This window comes from Mustela nigripes, chromosome 5, assembly GCF_022355385.1.
Source record: "Mustela nigripes isolate SB6536 chromosome 5, MUSNIG.SB6536, whole genome shotgun sequence".
Lineage (NCBI taxonomy): Eukaryota > Metazoa > Chordata > Mammalia > Carnivora > Mustelidae > Mustela > Mustela nigripes.
Window position 1 is genome coordinate 99,761,212 of NC_081561.1, and position 19,444 is coordinate 99,780,655.

A 19,444-nucleotide genomic window follows, 5' to 3' on the forward strand; every position below is an offset into this window, starting at 1 on the left:
ATTATAATAGTATTGCATGGTGACAGATGGCAGCTACACTTGTGGTAAACACAGCATAATATAAAGAGTTGTTGAATCACTACATTCTATATCTGAAACTAATGTAACACTGTGTATCAACTATACTCAAAGAAAAAAATGTCACATAGACAAACTTCATATTCACAAACTTTTCTTTGAGATCCCTGCTTTTATTATTTTAATTAAATATTTTAAAATGTTTGTCTACTCTCTCTGGGCTATAGTTTAGGACACAAAACAAAAATATATATACTCTTTAGGAGCTCAAAGTCTAGGGGTAAACACAAATGCTCATCTGTTCAAATAACTATAATACAAAAGATGACAACAATGATGACTCCAATGACTGATGATGATGATGATAAATACCACTGGCTTAACACTTTCTCTGACCTAGACACTCTTCTATGAATTTTGCATACATTACCTGCTCAATGAAGTAGATATTAATAATTTTACTTTTACAGATAAAGGAACTAAGAGAAAGATTAAGTGATTCACCAGAGGCCACATAGCAAGTTAAGTCTAATCCTTGACACTACTTTCTTTCTCACTTCTAAATTGAATATCTCTCTAATAAAAGCATCACAAAATATATAAACAAAATGCCATGCAATAGTAGCTGTAATTAATACCATGAATATTAGGATAGGGTGGTGATGTCATGACAAGAATAAGGGTGGGGAGGCTTCATGGAAGAACTAATAATTAAGCTAGGTTTGGAATAATGTGTAGTGATGTTTCCATGAAAGGAATACATGGAAGGAAAGGAAAATAATACAATGAAGGACACTTAAGAGCAAATGCTTTCTTGAAGAAAAGCAGGACATATTAAAAACTAACTATAGAATGGCTGTTGAAAGATTTGAAAGGAGAGTCTAGAACAAAGGGTGCAGTAGGAGAAAAAAATAAACCTGGAAAGAAAAGTTATAGAAAATTAAAGTCTTGGGGCACCTGGGTGGCTCAGTGGGTTAAAGCCTCTGCTTTCGGCTCAGGTCATGGTCCCAGGGTCCTGGGATTGAGCCCCACATTGGGCTCTCTGCTTAGCAGGGAGCCTGCTTCCCTCTCTCTCTGCCTACTTATGATCTCTGTCTGTCAAATAAATAAAATATTTAAAAAAAGAAATAAAAGAAAATTAAAGTCTTGAATACAATGCTAAGGAAGTTTTGCTCTTTTGGTAAGCAATGGGAAGTATTTAAGATTTATATTATATTATATTATGAGGCATAAGATGCTTCTTACTTATGGATTGCAGAGGGAAAACTTTGGAATCAAGGAGGTGAATTAGACTATGTAATAATACAAAATAGACAGTCTTTAAAAACAAGGAAAGAGGTGCATATGAGAGATACTTCAAGGAGGACTCAAGTAATCTCAATAACAGATTGGATAGGGAAGGAGAGAAAAGTCAAGAGTTACTCTGAGCTTCTGTCCTACACTCTTGGGAATCAACAACCCAGGGTGCATAGGAGGTAGAAGAATGAAAATCAAGAAAAAAATGGATTTGGGTATATTGACTTTGAATTATTAGCAAGAAATCCATAAGATGTAAGTGGCACTTGGACATTGGGGGGATGTCTGGTACAGTATGATCTTGAGAACAGATAACTCCCATAAAATGAGCACCGAGTCAGAAAAAGAAAACAAAAAAACACCAACTCTTAGAATATTTACATCTAAAGAGGGGATGAAGAGCGGCTAGGATGAAGTGAGTAGTCAAAAATAAGAACTAAGTCAATGAAGTGCATCATCACATAAATCAACAGAAGGTTTTTTGGAAATGTAAAATCAACAGGGCTTAATGCTGTGGAAAGATTGTATGTAAAAATGATGGGGAAAATATCAAATTATGAGGAAATGTTTTCATTGTGTCATAATAGAAATAATGGAAAGCATTGTTTCAGTAAAGTATTAAGGATAAGAGATAAGCTAGGAAGTCAGTGAGGTATGAGGAAACGAGTTAAACTCACTGGATTACTCCTTCCCACTGAAATATTCTCAAATAGCACCAGTCTATTGGTCTAGTCCTAGGTTTGTTTGTCATCCTACTTGGTCTGGACTTAAGGTCCAATCCCTATAAGTGCTTGGAGTGATACTTGAATTTTTGACCTTCTCACCTGGTCCCCAGAGTCCCTCACAAAATCCTGTACTTATTTGAAATCTTGGGAAGACTGTTTTCTCCATTCCAGCTTCTAGACTATCTGAAATAAGTGGAGAAAACTATTTTACTATGCAACTGGATGTCTTTATAAGTTTATTTTTTTATTTTTTTTACAAAAACGGAGTCATAAGTACTGCTCAAAATCTGTTACTTATCTCCAGCTAAATGAAAATCAACACATGGACACACTAATTACCAATTACTAATTACCCTAATTACCAACTTCCTAACTTTTTAAACATACTTCTAAGCTCCAATTTCCTTATTCTAAAATGAGCACAGTAACAGTTTTTCAAAGGTGATTGTCAATATTAGACTTAGTATATACAAATTAATTTGACTAGTTCATGATACATAATAGGTAGCTTTAGTTAATAAACAATAGAATAAACAATACAATAAACAGTAGCTTTAGTTAATACCATGAATATTAGGTAGATCATGTGCTACAGTGTATGTCCTAAAGCTTTTTATTCACCTAACATACCCTTCCTTTGTTTTCATGTGAAGCTTTATTGATAATGTCCATCCATTTACATATTTATTGAGTACTTACTATATTACAGGTGCATGCTAAGTATACAGTATGAATAAAATGGACACGTGTCCTAATCTCAGGGAGTTTACTTTTTGTAGGTGCTGATGAATATAAACAACTAAAGACATGCTCAGAACAAAATACTTTCAGGTAGCAGTAGATATTATGAAGAAAATCATCAGGTTGGTATAACAACAGTGATGGTTGGAGGGAGGGAAGAAGATGGTTATGAATAGATAAGAGCCACAAATACAAACTTGTTCAGAGCCACAAATACAAACTTGTTTAGTTCAGTTCCTCTACACTTTAAAATTTTTCCCAAAGTCCAATTATTCCTTTATATCTTCCTCTTCTATAAGTTTTGTTTTTATTCTTTGTTCAAAGTCAACCCTAGTTGAGCTCTTTTTATATCTTTCTCACCAACTTTCCCTTATAATCTCTTATATATTTAATTTCTTTTTCCAATAATTTATTTCATTGAGTCTATAATTATAATGGGGTAAAGGAACTATTGTTTATTTCCTTTAGTAAGTCTAGAAAGTTGAAATTCAGTACATCTTTTTACCCATAATATATCAATTATATTTCAAATATCTTTCAATCTAAACCAACTCTAACGTTGACCATTTGAAAGGCATATTAGCAATGGAAATATGATGCTCTGTACTAGCAATAAATGCACTGAATACAATTGGGGAAAAATGAAAAAAAAAGAAAAAAGAAAAAAGAGACGCCAACTCTGAGGAATTTGAAAGGCAGAGGAAAATAGCACACCCAAACCATCTATAGTCAAAAATAAAAATGTTTAAAGTAGTACATAGCCGATGGGAAATTCAACGTTCAAGTGGGATGATCTTTTCATCTGTAGGTAGGTTCACAACATAAAACCTTATGCCACATTTTATATCATACATGAATGATCCATATATAAAACCAACTTGTGAAAGAAAAAAAATGCATGGAATTCCCTCTAATAATATAGTCACAAAAAATGCACAGAATTCTGAACAACTACAACTATTAGCTCAGTTTTAACTTTGTGTCCATATTCACAAATGCCCTATAGATATTTCTCATTTTTTCTTCTACTAAAGTGTGCCTTCTTTGCATTGCATGCTTAGACTCAGAAAAGTAAATACAAAAACTGCCAGCTCAGCCAGGTGGAAAAAGAAGAAAAATGGAGTATAATTGAATAAATCTCCTGAACAGAATAATATTCACCACTGTTTATTAATCTCTTTAATAGCCTTTTCCCTGAAGAAGGAAAAGAAGCAAGACTTTTCAGAACACTCCAAATAACTTTAGTTACTGGCTTAGAGAGATTTACTCACATAAATCTCTCAAGCTTTGTTTCTTTAAGAAATGGCACTCAGGGGGGTGCCTGGGTGGCTCAGTTGGTTAAGCATCTGTTTTTGTCTCAGATCATGGTCTCTGGATCCTGGGATTGAGCCCTGCATCATAGGGTTCTCTGCTTATCAAAGAGTGTGCTTTTTCCTCTTTCTCCCTCTTCCTCTCCCCATGCTTGTGCTCACATGCTCTCTCTTTCAAATACATAAATAAAATCTTAGAAAAAAAAAAGAAAAGAAATAGCATTCACTGTGTAATCTGGCTCAAAATTCACAATCTTGCAAATGTCATTTCCTTGCAGTCTTAAGTGATAGCAAACTTAAGCAGAGCACTATATGTGATGTACAGACCTGAACATACTTTAGTTGTTGAACTAGAGAAAAAAAAAGTCAGGATACAAATAGGAAAAGACAGAGAATAATACCACGACAGGTGGGGAAGGAAGAGAGTCAACAGACATCAGAATTCGTTCAGTCTGGAAGAGATTATCGAGTGAAATAAGTCAAGCAGAGAGAGTCAATTGTCATATGGTTTCACTTATTTGTGGAGCATAACAAATAGCACGGAGGACAAGGGGAGTTAGAGAGGAGAAGGGAGTTGAGGGAAATTGGAAGGGGAGGTGAACCATGAGAGACTATGGACTCTGAAAAACAATCTGAGGGGTCTGAAGGGGCGGGGGGGTGGGAGGTTGGGGGAACCAGGTGGTGGGTATTAGAAAGGACACGGATTGCATGGAGCACTGGGTGTGGTGCAAAAACAATGAATACTGTTACGCTGAAAATAAATTTTTAAAAATTAAAAAATTTTAAAAAAAAAAGAATTCTTTCAGTCCACTCAGCTGATACCCAGGAATCAAACATGGTTCTGTCCCTTGCATGGAGCTGTTTGTTACTAGAGCAGGCAAAATCTAACAGGTATCATTGTCTCTCAAATGTCTAACTTTTTCTTTTATTTATTTATTATTTTATTTATTTATTATTATTTTTTTTACTCAACTGCCATATGACACCATCTCCCATATGGGCTAGACTTGCCGGGAATAATCACTTACCTTACATCATGTCCTTACTCTTTCCAGAATCATGTGTGAAAAACCACATGAGAAGAGTGAAGGCCAGTTGGAAGGGTTTCCCATGGCTAAACACCAAATAAGATGTTGCAGTGACTTTTTTTTTTTTTTTTTTGGTGTTGCAGTCACATTTTTATCCACTTCACACTTAAGACCAAGCTCCCAAGTAGCCCCTTCTGCAGCTGCCTCCCTGTACATACCCATCCTCATTCAGTCCGTCCCTAAAACAAGGCTGACAATGACACATGAACTGCACATATCTAGGTGGTCTACCATGTCCTTTATGTAGTTGAATTCACAGGGTGACACTAAATTAAGACAAGTTCCAATATTGATGCCACTATCTCCCTCCTGTGAATCCTGATCCACTGGCTGCCAAAGCCAGAAGGGGTTTGGGATAGAGTGCTTGGTCATGGGGAAAGCTGCTGTGGTTGGCCCAACAGATGGGCAGAGGGGAAGGTTTTACTTCTTCACAGCCTGAATGACAACCTCATCCCCTACTACATGGCCTTCATACACTTTTTGAGGATTGTGTTTCACAAACAGACCCCAGATTAGAGTGTGTTTAAATTTTTTGGTAAGATTTTTGTGAATCTTCATGCAGAAATCCTCCACCATGGTCCTGGAATAAGGCAGCACCACTGGGGACATATAATCTGGCAATTGGGCCTTTGGGTTTGGTGTAAATCCTCACTAGTTTTCAGACAGTTCCAGATCTTTTCTAATAGGTCATCAAAATTCCAGCAGTGATGGGCAGAAATGGGTACACAGTGAGTCACCTTATAAATTATATCCAATTCCTTAAAGGAAATCTGATCAATCTTCTTGATTAATAAATACACATACATATAAGGGATACAAACTCTGTTTTCTTCCACTATACCAACAAGGTCATCCACTGTGGCATCACTATGCAGGGCCATATCAGCATTGTGAATTCAAATGTCTAAGTTTTTAAGAGTTTTGAAGAAACACATCACTATGGGGTGCCTGGGTGGCTCAGTTGGTTAGGCAACTGCCTTCGGCTCAGGTCATGATCCCAGGGTCCTGGGATCGAACCCCATGTCGAGCTCCTTGCTTGACAAGGTGCCTGCTTCTCCTTCTCCCTCTGCCTGCTGCTCTGCCTGCTTGTGCTTCTAATTCTCTGTCAAATAAATAAATAAAATTTTAAAAAAAAGAAACACATCACTACATTATCATATACTGAATTATATCAATAGAGACAGATAATATACATTATAATATTATTATAGGGAGAACAGTTAGTCCACATACCCTTTGCTTTCAGTTTCTTGTACTATTGATCAATTTCTCCTGTTTTGCTCTTTTCATCAAATTTCTGGTTAAAAAAAACACAGTGAAATGGAATAAATGGTTTCATCTAAGTTATGTTTCCTGAATGGAAAGCTTACTGATAAAAAGTATAATATCTGATACAGCGTGCTAAAGAACTTACTTACTTTACTGTTTCATTCAATATGAACTATAAAACAATGCATACATATAAAATGAGCTAACCATAGATTTGAGTGGCAATATATGACCAAATAACTGTCAATTTCCTTCTAAGTTATTTCTCTGGTGTTCAGTATAGCTGTTATGAGAAATTTCCTTCAACTGCTCTTCAGAGTATCTGTAATTAATTTGTACTCATGGCTCTGAAGAGATAAAGAAGAAATTCTAATAAAAGCATAAAATATTTTGATAGCTTTGAGGATGTTTTGCAAGGTAAGACTTCAGACTTTCCCACCAAGCTTTAATTCCATTTCTATCTGTCCAAGGGAAAACATATTGTTCTAATTTTCATTCTGCTTCCTGAAGTTCTCAATTCGCTTTCCTCACACTCTTCATCAACTCATGTATTCTCTCCTGCATTTCTCCCCCAGCCACACTACTCTTGGGATTATCTCTTTATCACTGTCAGTAACCACAGGACTCATTAAAGATAGGATGCCAAAGTTATTTTGGACTAAGGAAATTGTTATCTCATTAAGAGTTGCAAACATCTACAGATTCCAGGTTACAAGATTTAAAATGTGGTACCAATTTCAAGTTAAAAAAAAATAAGAAAAGAAAAAGGGAGGAAAGAAGGAGAAAAGGTAGGCAGGCAGACTGTAAGAAAGGATTTCACTTCAAGAATTGGGCCTCCTTCCTTTGGGTTCCATGTTGTCATTTATCTTTTTGTTTCCTCTCATTTTGCTGAAGCTTACTCTGCAGTAACTAATGTATATGTATGTTAAATCATCACATTGTACATCTTTTAAAAAATCACAAGGTACAACCTGAATACATATTATTTTTTATCAAACATATCTGAATAAAGCTGGGGGAAAAAAGGCACAGAAATAAAAAATAATTTTTTGCATTCTTGAAAAACATTCTACATAAATACTTGAGTAGTAGTTCATTTAGTTACATAATTTTAAGTTGAGGACTATGTTCTTTTTCAATTTTAAACTATATTTCCATAATATCCTAACTCTGGTATTGCTTTCAACAGTTCTAATGCCATTCTGATTCCAGGGTCTTGGTTTTGTTTCATTTGTTTCATTTTGTTTCTATTTTAATTCTTTCTTTGGAAAGTTTGAAAACGTCTGCTTTTTCTGAAAGTTCATAAAAATGTACTTTGATGTGAAATCTTTTTTGCTGGACTCTTGCTGGTTTCTTTTCACCTGAAGGCCTTTGTAGTTTAGTTCTGGAAATATTTTTGTGTTCTTTTTCTTGAGCAATTTCCTAATGTCTGACTTCTCTGCTCCCTCTTTATGCAATATCTATAAGCTGAATGATGAAACTCTTAGATTGATTGTCTTGTTTTCATACCTCTTTTCCTCGATTTTCCATTTCTTCATCTTTTGATTCTACTTTCCCAGGGATTTTCTCAACATCCACTAGATTTTCCTAACTAATTTTATTTTAGTTTACAGGAAGTTTTTCTGATTCTGTTTCTTTACATAAGGAACATACTTTAGCCTTTTTTTGTGTTTGTTTGTATTGGATGCACTACCTCTTGTCATTCTGAGGATTTCAATTATAACAGTTGCTCTTGTTTAAGTATCTGTTAATCCTCTTTGCATTGTCTCTGTTTTTTTTGTTTGTTTGTTTTGAGTTGTTTTTTTGTTTTGTTTTTTACTTTTCTTCTTTAAAATTTGCCACACCAATGTATTGCTGTATCTTGTGTACAGAGGTCCAGAGATTTGCAAATTCAGTTTTCCCAGAACATTAATGGCTAGCCTCTTACTTGGGGGAGAGTCACCTGGTCTCCAACGAGGGAAGATGATCTGGGGGTCCTACTGCACACAGATTTTTCTCCATTCCAAGAAATCATTACTAACTTAAGGAGCATGGAACATCTTGAGAGTGAGTTTTGCAAGCTATACTGGTCTTCAGTGATACTGAAGCCATAAACAGTAAATCCACACACTGGAAACAAAAATGACAACATCCATAAAATGCTTTCTTTCTACCTGTCTTTGTTCTTTCTTGGTATCTATGCACATGTGTCACTCTCCCCTTGGTTACTAGATTCCAGTCACACTTACCTTTTTTCAGTTCTTGTGGTAACTCAAGTTCTGTCCTTTGCTTCTTTTAGAATTAAGACTCTAATTCTATAAATAGATCATATATAAGCAGATACAGACTGAAGGAAGGAGAAAGAGCCAAAAATTTATGACCAAATGAACAGAGAATTTCATGGCTTAAGGAAACAAAATATATAGAGAGAATAGATACTATGAAGTATCTATTCTAATAATTTAAAGCAAATCAACACTTTGCCGATTGTTATACAAATATACTGTAGGAAATTATATTAAGTAATTAAGTAAATTAAGTAATTAATTAAGTAAAAAAGTATGCCCAGAAAGGGATGCTCCATAAAGGCATATTGATTGATTGGGTGTTTTTAAAAAGGATACATCCATAAAGTTCCTTTAAATAACTATACCAAGCACTATAAAGGATTGGCTAAAATAACATTCACAAACTTGTTCATTAAGAAAAACTAAGAACATAAACTAAATTCAGATTTTTGTGAAGCTGGATCTTTGCACACTAATTTCTGTGACAACAGTAAAGTGTTTTTATGATTAAAAAATATATATCTTGAGGCACCTGGGTGGCTCAGTGGGTTAGAGCCTCTGCCTTCGGCTCAGGTCATGATCCCAGGGTCCTGGGATCAAGCCCCACATTGGGCTCTCTGCTCAGTGGGGAGCCTGCTTCCTCCTCTCTCTCTCTCTGCCTGCCTTTCTGCCTACTTGTGATCCGTCAAATAAATAAATAAAAAATCTCACAAAACAAACTGAGGGTTGCTGGGGGGAGGGGGTTTGGGAGAAGGGGGTGGGATTATGGACATTGGGGAGGGTATGTGCTTTGGTGAGTGCTGTGAAGTGTGTAAACCTGGTGATTCACAGACCTGTACCCCTGGGGATAAAAATATATGTTTATAAAAAATAAAAAATTTTATTAAAAGCCTTCAAAAAAAATCTTTTTTTAAAAATACCTTTATACTACCGTGATTTGGGGGTTATTGATTATCTTTCCCAAGTTCCCTTTTCTGAGAGCTGCCACTGCTTGCCCCACTGCTGGAGTCATTCTTGTACTTCAGTTCCCTGTTCTATGACTATAGCCCATTGGGTAGTTTACATAAGACCTAACAATGAAAAGTCTGGGCTAAGGTAATGAGAGTTTTTCTCCCAGTAATCGGAATTGGACCAAAGAGCAGAAAGGTCAGTCAGTGGTGGTTGGTTCTTTCTTAAATGGTGCAGACTCCTGGGTAAAGGATCCCCTCTGAGGAAGTCATGACAGAGATGTATAAATAGAATACAGAAAACCATTCTTTAGGAAGAAACGGACAATGAGAGATGCCTAGAAACAGTCATGTGTATTACCTGCAAAAGGCACATGATAAGAAAAACTACCAAGGTCCTGATGAATTTCAGTTCTAGTGCCTGTCATGATACCCTCACTATCTTTCTATCCTTGAATTCATGGGAAAATCCCATATCCTTCTAGTTAAGCTCTTTTTCCATGAAAACAAATCAATGTATACAAAGGCATTATTATTATTTCATTGATTTCAAGACACAGCTGACACCTAGCATATAAATGTTCTAATTAGCATTGAATGGAATACCAAGGTCACATTGCAAATTAGGTGTTCTTTTACACTTAATAAAACATAAACTCTGAAATCAATCTTTATTTGGTTAATTATGTATTCTATGTCTTCACCTCATGGTCAAAATCTATGGAGTAAACTAAGGAACTATGTTTTGATTTGATAAATGATAATTTGACTTTTTAAAAATGCTGAATAAATCCAGTGGAGTTCAGTAATGTGGGAGGACCAAATATATTTGTTTTTCATGTATTTTCTTCATTTTCTCCTTTATTTACACAATTTATTTCGATGTAAATAAGAGCTATACCTCTCAAAAGACTAATAGGAAATCAAAGAGCGCATCTCCCTCTCAGAAAAAAAAAAAAATAAAGGTGAAAGTCCCCTTGAGCTTTGCCCTTGGACTAAGGAAGCTTTCTAAAAATGAATTACTGAATATGGGCAGTTCTGTCACGGTGTGAGTGTGTCTGTGGGCATGCATTTAAGCTGACACATATAATATAAACTCTGCATTTAAAAGCTTGCTTGGAAATTAAATTTCTAACTCAAATATAGCTTGAAGAAACAATTATCAATCCAGTGTGCATTTGTGCTTAGAAATGTTTAGTGTATTGTAGATGAGCTGCCAGAGTGTTAGATTACAACATGTCCAGCATTAGAGAATGATACAAATGAACACCTGCGCTTCAAGGAATAAACATATTAACATGAAGTAGCATGAAATAGATTTAAAGGACTAGCTAGTAATTGACTCTGTGTAACATAATTTCACTGAACCACACAATAACAACAATAATAACAATAATTAATATATGTATACTGCTCTATTGTGCTAAAAACTTCTTTAAGATACTTGAATAATACCTTACTAGAATTTCCCAACAATCCTGTGAAGTACCTATTCACGATAACTTTAACTAAAGAAACACCTGACGTTCAGAGATTCTAGGTAACTTCCTTCCTAACCATGGCTTGGAAATGGAAGAGCCTGAACTCAATCCCCAAATTCTTGTATCAAAACCTGTTTTGTTTTTTTTTTTTTTTTACTAATACTGCAATCTAAAGCCAATTTTTTTTTTTTTTAACTAGGAAGGATGCAAATCACTTTAACACTGCTTTTTCTCTTTTCAGATGTAAGTCACAATCTGCAGCATTATTCTATAACTAAGCAACCCTTATAACATAAGGTATGAGCTTCTCCACAATAGTCCCTGTGCTGCCCAGACGAAGACCTGTTCTCCATATCCAAAGGCTTTCCTGCCTTCAGGAATTCTCCCAGAGTCAATAGCAATGTAAGGCATGAGGCCAGCTCCAGGGCAGTTGGCCACTAACAACCAGGGTCAATAAATAGGGAAGTTACAATAAGCTGTTTCCACAGCATGGTCAAGGAGGCCCACAGACCATTATAAGGCCATAACGAGAGTAATATGAATGCTTAAAGGGCATTTTGAAAATAAATACTCAATGCACAAACTGGCAAATTACTCTCATCATCCTTGCCATGCCTTTTTGCTGTTTGAAAAAAAACAACAAAGACTTATGCTCTGTCTTGTGCTCATTTCATAACCATAGACAAGTGTCTTGCTTTTATATCCTTTTTGTGTAAAAAATGAGGATAATAATTTCTACCTCATAAAATTGAGAATATTTTAAAAAATGCATGTAAAGTGCTAAGAACCATAGCTACAAGAAAAAGTCTTGGAAACTATTGTTAATTTTGTCATTTTTATTAAAAACTAAAGCCACACAGTCCAATATTTGCATTAATGTGATTTTACTCTTCCAAGAAACTCTTGCACAAGAAGCTGAAAGTGCAAATAATTATTTTTTATTTAATGAAATTCCTCCAAATCTATGTATCCAAATTTTCGATAATCTCTAATTGCCTCTCTTCTCAGCACAATAGACCACTCAACTGCACTTACCAAATAAAATGGGCAGAAGATATGAATAGACATTTTTCCAAAGAAGACATACAGATGGCTAACAGACACATGAAAAGATGCTCAATATCACTCATCATCAGGGAAATACAAATCAAAACCATGATGAGATACCACCTCATACATACTAGAATGGATAAACTCAGCAACACGGGAAAAAACCGATGTTGGTGAGGATGTGAAGGAAGGGGAACACTCAAACTGTTGGTGAGAATGCAAACTATTTTGGCCACTCTAGAAAACAATATGGAGGTTCTTCAGAAAGTTAAAGACAGATCTACCCCACAACCCAGCAATAGCACTGCTAGCTATTTACCCAAAGGATACAAAAATACTGATTCAAAGGGACAGATGCACCCCAATGTTTATAGCAGCATTACCAACAATAGCCAAACCATGGGAAAAGTCCAAGTATGTACTGACTGAAGAATGGATAAAGAAGATGTGGTATATATACAAAGGAATATTATTCAGCCATCAAAAAGAATGAAATCTTGCCATTTGCAATGATGTGGAAGTAGAGTGTATTATGCTAAGCAAAATAAGTCAGAGAAAGATAAATACCATAAGATTTCACTCTTTTTTTAAAAATTTATTTTATTTTTTCAGTGTTCCAAGATTTATTGTTTATGCACCATACCCAGTGCTCCATGCAATATGTGCCCTCCTTAATACCCACCATCAGGCTCACCTGTCCCTCCACCCCATGTCCCCTCCCAAACCCTCAGTTTGTTTCTCAGAGTCCACAGTCTCTCATGATTCATCTCCCCCTCCGATTTCCCCCAACATCCTTCTTCTCTCATTGTCCTTGTGTTACTCCTTATGCTCCTCAAGTAAGTGAAACCGTATGATAATTGACTCTCTCTGCTTGACTTATTTCACTCAGCATAATCTCCTCCAGTCCCGTCCATATTGATACAAAAGTTAAGTATTCATCCTTTCTGATGGAGGCATAATACTCCATTGTATATATGGACCATATCTTCTCTATCCATTCATCTGTTGAAGGGCATCTTGATTCTTTCCACAGTTTGGTGACTGTGGCCACTGCTGCTATGAACATTGGGGCACAGATGGCCCTTTGTTTCACTGTTTCTTTGGGGTAAATACCCAGTAGTGCAATTGCAGGGTCATAGGGTAACTCTACCCTATGATTTCACTCTTATGTGGAATTTAAGAAACAAAAGAAATAAACATAGGGGAAGGGAAGGAAAAATAAAATAAGATTAAAACAGAGAGACAGGCAAACTTTAAGAGACTCTTCCCTGTAAAGAACAGGTTGCAGGTTGATGGAGGGCGGTAGGTGGGGCACAGGGAAATTGGGAGATGGGCATCAAGGAGGACACTTGTTGCAATGACCACTGGGTGTCATATGTGATGAGTCACTGAGTTCTACTCCTGAAACAGAACTACATGTTAACTAACTTGAATTTAAATACAAACTTGGAAGAAAGAAAAAAAAGAACCATAGAAGGTGAGATGTCTGCTATTTTAAGCCAAATTTCTGCTGTTTTAAGCCAAAAAACATGACTACTTTTATTTCCACACTTCCTTGAAATCTGTCTCACTATGGTCACTGATTTTAAACTATTATGTCAAGAACTTTGTCAAATCCCAATCAGTTGCTACTGCACTGAATGATCTCTCTTAAACAAACTCAAAAAACAAAATATACATTCTTGCCTTCACTTCTCCCCTCACAAATGTTACCCAAACCTCAACAAAATATTGACCTCCCTTACTGGGTTAAAAATAAATGCAGTTTTGTTTCAGGTTGATATTCTTTTTTGATGAGTCAGCAGTTGACATTATTATCATTATCATGCATATCTCATCTCTGTAATCCAATGGCTTCTAAATGCTGCCCAAAGGGCTCTGGGACACTGTAGTCAAACTCACAGGTGCAGTGGACGGTTTACATTTTTGAGGAAAATGCACCCATCCCCAACATCTGCCAAATGCTGCATGAACCACTTTAACATTAGATCACCATTTTCTGCTTGACACATCATATCTTTGTAAAGCTGGGTTTTCAGTGGTTGCTGTGATAAAAGTCAAGTACTGTATGAAAGTTAGTGTGCAAACGAAATTGAGGATGACAGTGATACCCAAATCTGAGATGTTATGAAGTGCCTCATGGGCACACACATTCCATTAGTAAGTAATTGTGGCTATTGCAGAATGAAATAAAAATGTGGGTTTTTTTTTAAATTTATGTGCATTATTTATTCAAATGGATATTAAGTTGTTTGGACTTAAACATTTATTAAGTGTTTAAATATAACCACTTAATAGATGAAACTGTTCACTTTTCTTTTGGCCTAGGAGTATCATAAGAAAAAAAATCACTAAGATACCAAGAGTACTAGAAGCAAGCAAAGTTTAGGAACCTCTGCTCTAACCTATTCTTTGTGAACACTGTGATTGTATAGAATTTAAAGAAAGATTCCCTGGGGTGCCTAGGTGGCTCAGTCATTGGGCGTCTGCCTTCGGCTCAGGTCATGATCCCAGGGTCCTGAGATCAAGCCCCTGCTCTGCGGGAGCCTGCTTCTCCCTCTCCCATTCCCTCTACTGTGTTCCCTTTCTCACTGTGTCTCTGTCAAATAAATAAATAAAATCTTTAAAATAAAAAAGAAAGAAAGAACAATTACCTAACTCTAGGGTAAAATTGACTTTGTACCACTCTCCAACCTTCAACCCTACAAATATTTCTATGGATTTCTCTCTCCCTTTGAATGTTTTCATATGAATTTCTAGATGCCCAGAAATCCCCCTATCCTGATTATTAGGAAGATTAAACTTATACACAGTAAAGATGGAATTGCCTCACTCTGGCAGTTTCATTTATTCATTCATTCAATAAATATTTATTGAATAGCAGATATGTGTTAGGCATTGTTCTAGTACTGGAGATACACTGATTAGCAAATTTATTACATTAATAGTTCCAATGCCTTGGCAGCTCATTTGTAATTGGCTAAACATTTTCAAGCATAAATGCACAAAGGAATGATCATTATTTCTGAAGTAGGTATGTAATTCAAGTTAACAGCAGAATTTTCAATAGAGAAATAGAGATATACCACTTATTTTGCTCACATTAAACCAGGACTGAGGTTGGTTATGAAATTTTCAAATGTGTTTTTTCAGCTTTGAGAGAAGCAAACACATGAATAAACAGTCCTATTTTCTCCAGATTTCCTGCTTTGCTTCTTATCCATTTCAAGAGTTTTCATAAAAATATATTAATTCACTTAATAGAATATAAAATCATTCAACTCTTATACTAGAACCAAGTGATGGTTTGTCCTATAAGGCCAGCTAATACTTTATCTTGTTGTAGCTCAAATTTTATTTTTCTAAGAACCTCCTGGACACAAGTTCAAATTATCTTTAATATTATAATGTTCTGAATTACCTTCTGAATATACTGAGTTTTGCTTCCTCCACACACAAAAAATTAGAAAATTATATGTATTTTTGAGTACATAGAGAACCACATTTCAGCAATTAATAATAGTTTAGTGAAGGTGTAAATGAGTTAAATTCTTGTGTGGAGGTTCCTAATTGTTCTGGCTATATTCTACTTTCCTTGTAACAAATTCAGGTAAGTAGAAAGGAGTTCATCAAAATGATGCCTCATTTCCAAAACAAATAAACAAACAAAAACAAAGAGTTTTTTTTATAAGGATCTCCTGTTTTGCTTGACAATAGATCAATAAGTGATCTATTTACAAACCATAATGAGGAAAGCAGTGCCCTGCAATGTCTGTAAGACACATTCAAATGCACTTAAGTACTGTTGTTGTTATTATAATTAAAAAAAAAAAAAAAGAACCCAGACTATGGTGTTTGTCTTTCTCTGACTGACTTATTTCATTTAGCATAATACTCTAACTCCACCCACACTGTTGCAAATGGGAAGATTTCATCCTTTTTTTTTTTTTTTTTTTTAAAGATTTTATTTATTTATTTGAGAGAGAATGAGTGAGAGAGAGCATGAAAGAGGAGAAGGTCAGAGGGAGAAGCAGACTCCCCAAAGAGCTGGGAGCCTGATGCGGGACTTGATCCTGGAAGTCCAGGATCATGACCTGAGCTGAAGGCAGTTGCCCAACCAACTGAGCCACCCAGGTGCCCGATTTCATCCTTTTTGATAGCTGAGTAGTATTATGTGTGTCATGTATATGTGTATACATATACATATATGTGTGTACATGTATGTGTACATGTATATGTGTGTATATATACATACACATATGTGTACGTGTGTGTGTATGTATATATATACACATGCCACATCTTCTTTATCCATTCACCAGCTGTTGGACATTTTGGCTTTTTCCATAATTTGGCTATTGTTGAAAATGCTGCTATAAACATCAGGTTCATGTATCCCTTCAAATCTATATTTTTGTGTTCTTTGGATAAATACATAGTAGTGCAATTGCTGGATCATGGGCTCAAGAAACAGACTCAACTATAGAGAACAAACTGATGGTTATTGGAGGGAAGATGGGCAGGAGGATGGGGGATGGGTAGTAAGAGGGCACTTGTGATGAACACCAGGTGGTGTATGTAAGTGATGAATCACTGAATTCTACACCTGAAGCTAATGTTGCACGGTATGTTAACTAGATGGAATTTAAATAAAAACTTGGGGAAAAAAAACAAAAATAAAGAAAAATATCATTCCCTATGAGAGTCTGAACAAACCATGTTCCCCTTTCACTCCTCTTTGCATATTATTTTTCAGGTAAGGATAAGGAGTGTCCTCAAAACCTCTGGCTTTCAAAGCCACACCAAATCAAGAACAAGGCTGGTAATTTTTAGGATCCACCTTTCTTTCTCTTACCAAACTGGTGGGTATACAGTAAGAGAATGATACAATAACAGGAAAAGGAGTCACCAAACCAGTGACCTTTTGTGACAATAAGTGGTTCTTTTGTTTCCTCAGGGAAACCAAGGAATGGAGCTTCCACAAAAATAGCAATTTTAAGTCCTATGGACTTAAAAAAAAAGTCACCAATGTCTCCTAATTTAAGACAGGAAAAAAAACTCTATACGAAATTCTGTCTGAACAAATCCCCTGAACCTTTAGAGACAAATTTGCAAAACTAGATATTGAATTTGCTCTTCTGTTTCCTTGCCTAGCAACACTCGGCAAGCAGCATACACAGACACACTGCAAACAGAAGCTTGGATGAGAAAAGCCTGCTTTTCTCAATTGTTTCCAACATGTTTCAGTCCTGAAGCTTACCTTAAAAGCCTTTAATGTCAAGGAAAATTAATAAAAATATGCACCTAGGGTTAGCCCTAAACCATTTTAAAGTCAGATGTTTTTATTCCAGTATCCTGGGAGTATCCTTTCAAATTGTTTCCAGCACAGCTCTCCCTATATGGACTCAATGACTGTCTCTTACTCTGCCCACCTCCTATGCCCTCCCTGATTCAGACCCACAACTTTATACCTTTGTGTAAATTCAAATCACTGTGATACTTCTCCTTGGGATCTGGGGCTAAATTTTAACCCCCAAAATGATATAAATGTGACTCCCCTTTGAGGAGAGAATAGGCATAAATGAAACAGGTAAGAGAGTTACTAAAATTGCCTTTCTGCTAATGAATCATAAAAACACTGAGTTAAAAATATTTTTTCTGGGGTGCCTGGGTGGCTCAGTTGGTTAAGCCTCTGCCTTCAGCTCAGGTCATGATCCCAGGATCCTGGGATCAAGCCCCGCATCGGGCTCTCCACTCAGCGGGAAGCCTGCTTCCTCCTCTCTCTCTCTGCCTGCCTCTCTGCCTACTGCCTACTTGTGATCTCTCTCTCTGTCAAATAAATAAATAAAATCTTTAAAAAAAAAAAATTTTTTTTTCTGTTTTTATCCCCAGGGGACTCTGTAATGGAGAAACCACTTTTGATAAATTTCCTTACCTTCAAAGTTTTTTCTATATCTTAGCTTCATTTAAACTTGTTAATATTTAAGGTAGTCAAGAAAGAAAGAAAACTAGACTTATCAGAGTCTAGGTTCACTTCAACCTTACTCTGGGCTACCTTTCGGCAGATTCTAAATGTCCAAAGGGGATGCTGATTAAGTGGTTTCTGAACTAGAGTGTGCAGCCCAGGTCCTGACTGCTAGATAGTTCTAATTCTATCTACAGAGCTGCCACAAAGCCAGGTGCTAGTTTTTACATATATATTAACACAATAATGCAATACAATTTGAAAAACAGATGCTTAGCTTTTACTATATGCCCAACAATTCACACGTTAAAAAAAAAAAAAAAAAAAAAAAAAAAAAAAAAAAAAAAAAAAAAAACAGAAAGCCTCCTGGCAACGGGTATGATTTCAGAATATGTTACTATTACACACAAATATATGCCTTGATTCAGAAAATACTGATGTTTGAGATTCAGTTTTACTATCTCTCTGTCTCAGCACTATGTTCCCATGGGAGTCAAATTCAGCATCAACTTTAGATGCTGTTAAAAAGGTGAGGGGATTTGTGGGGGAAGGGAGGGAAAAATGAAACAAGATGGGACTGGGGAGAAAGACAAACCATAAGAGACTCCTAATCTCAGGAAACAAACTGAGGGCTGCTGGAGAGGAGTAGGAGGTCAGGGATCTGGTGGGGTTATGAACATTGGGGATGGTATGTGCTATGGGGAGTGCTGTGATTGTGTAAGACTGATGATTCACAGACCTGTACCCCTGAAGTAAATAATACATTATATGTTAATTAAAAAAAAAAAAAAAAGGTGAGTTGAGTCTTCAAGAAAAAGTGTATTTCAATGGTGTGATTTAACTCTCCCCAGGCTCTCACAATGGGAGACTCAGTCTCACAGCCCAGAACCTTTTATGTATTTCCATGTTTGTGTGCTGCTGGAGAAATGCCATGTCATGTGTTTGCATGAAGAACCTCTGATGACATGTACATCCTATTGAATGAGGAACAAAAAGTTGTTCTCCTGAACTTTGAGAAACAAAAGTGTCATTTCCTTGAAATTCAAGGCATTTTCACTTCCAATAATGACTGATTCAATGTTTTGACCCTCTTTTGAGTAGTAGGGACAGTAATGGGAATTCAGTGCTCTCAGTTGCATAGTGTACCCATCTGGCATTTCATTCCTACACCTATCACAGTGAAGGAAGGCTTTAAAACTTCTAAGTAGGTATCCAAAATAATTGAAAAACAGGGACTGAACAGATATTTGTAAGCCAGTATTTATAGGAGAATTATTCACAATAGCT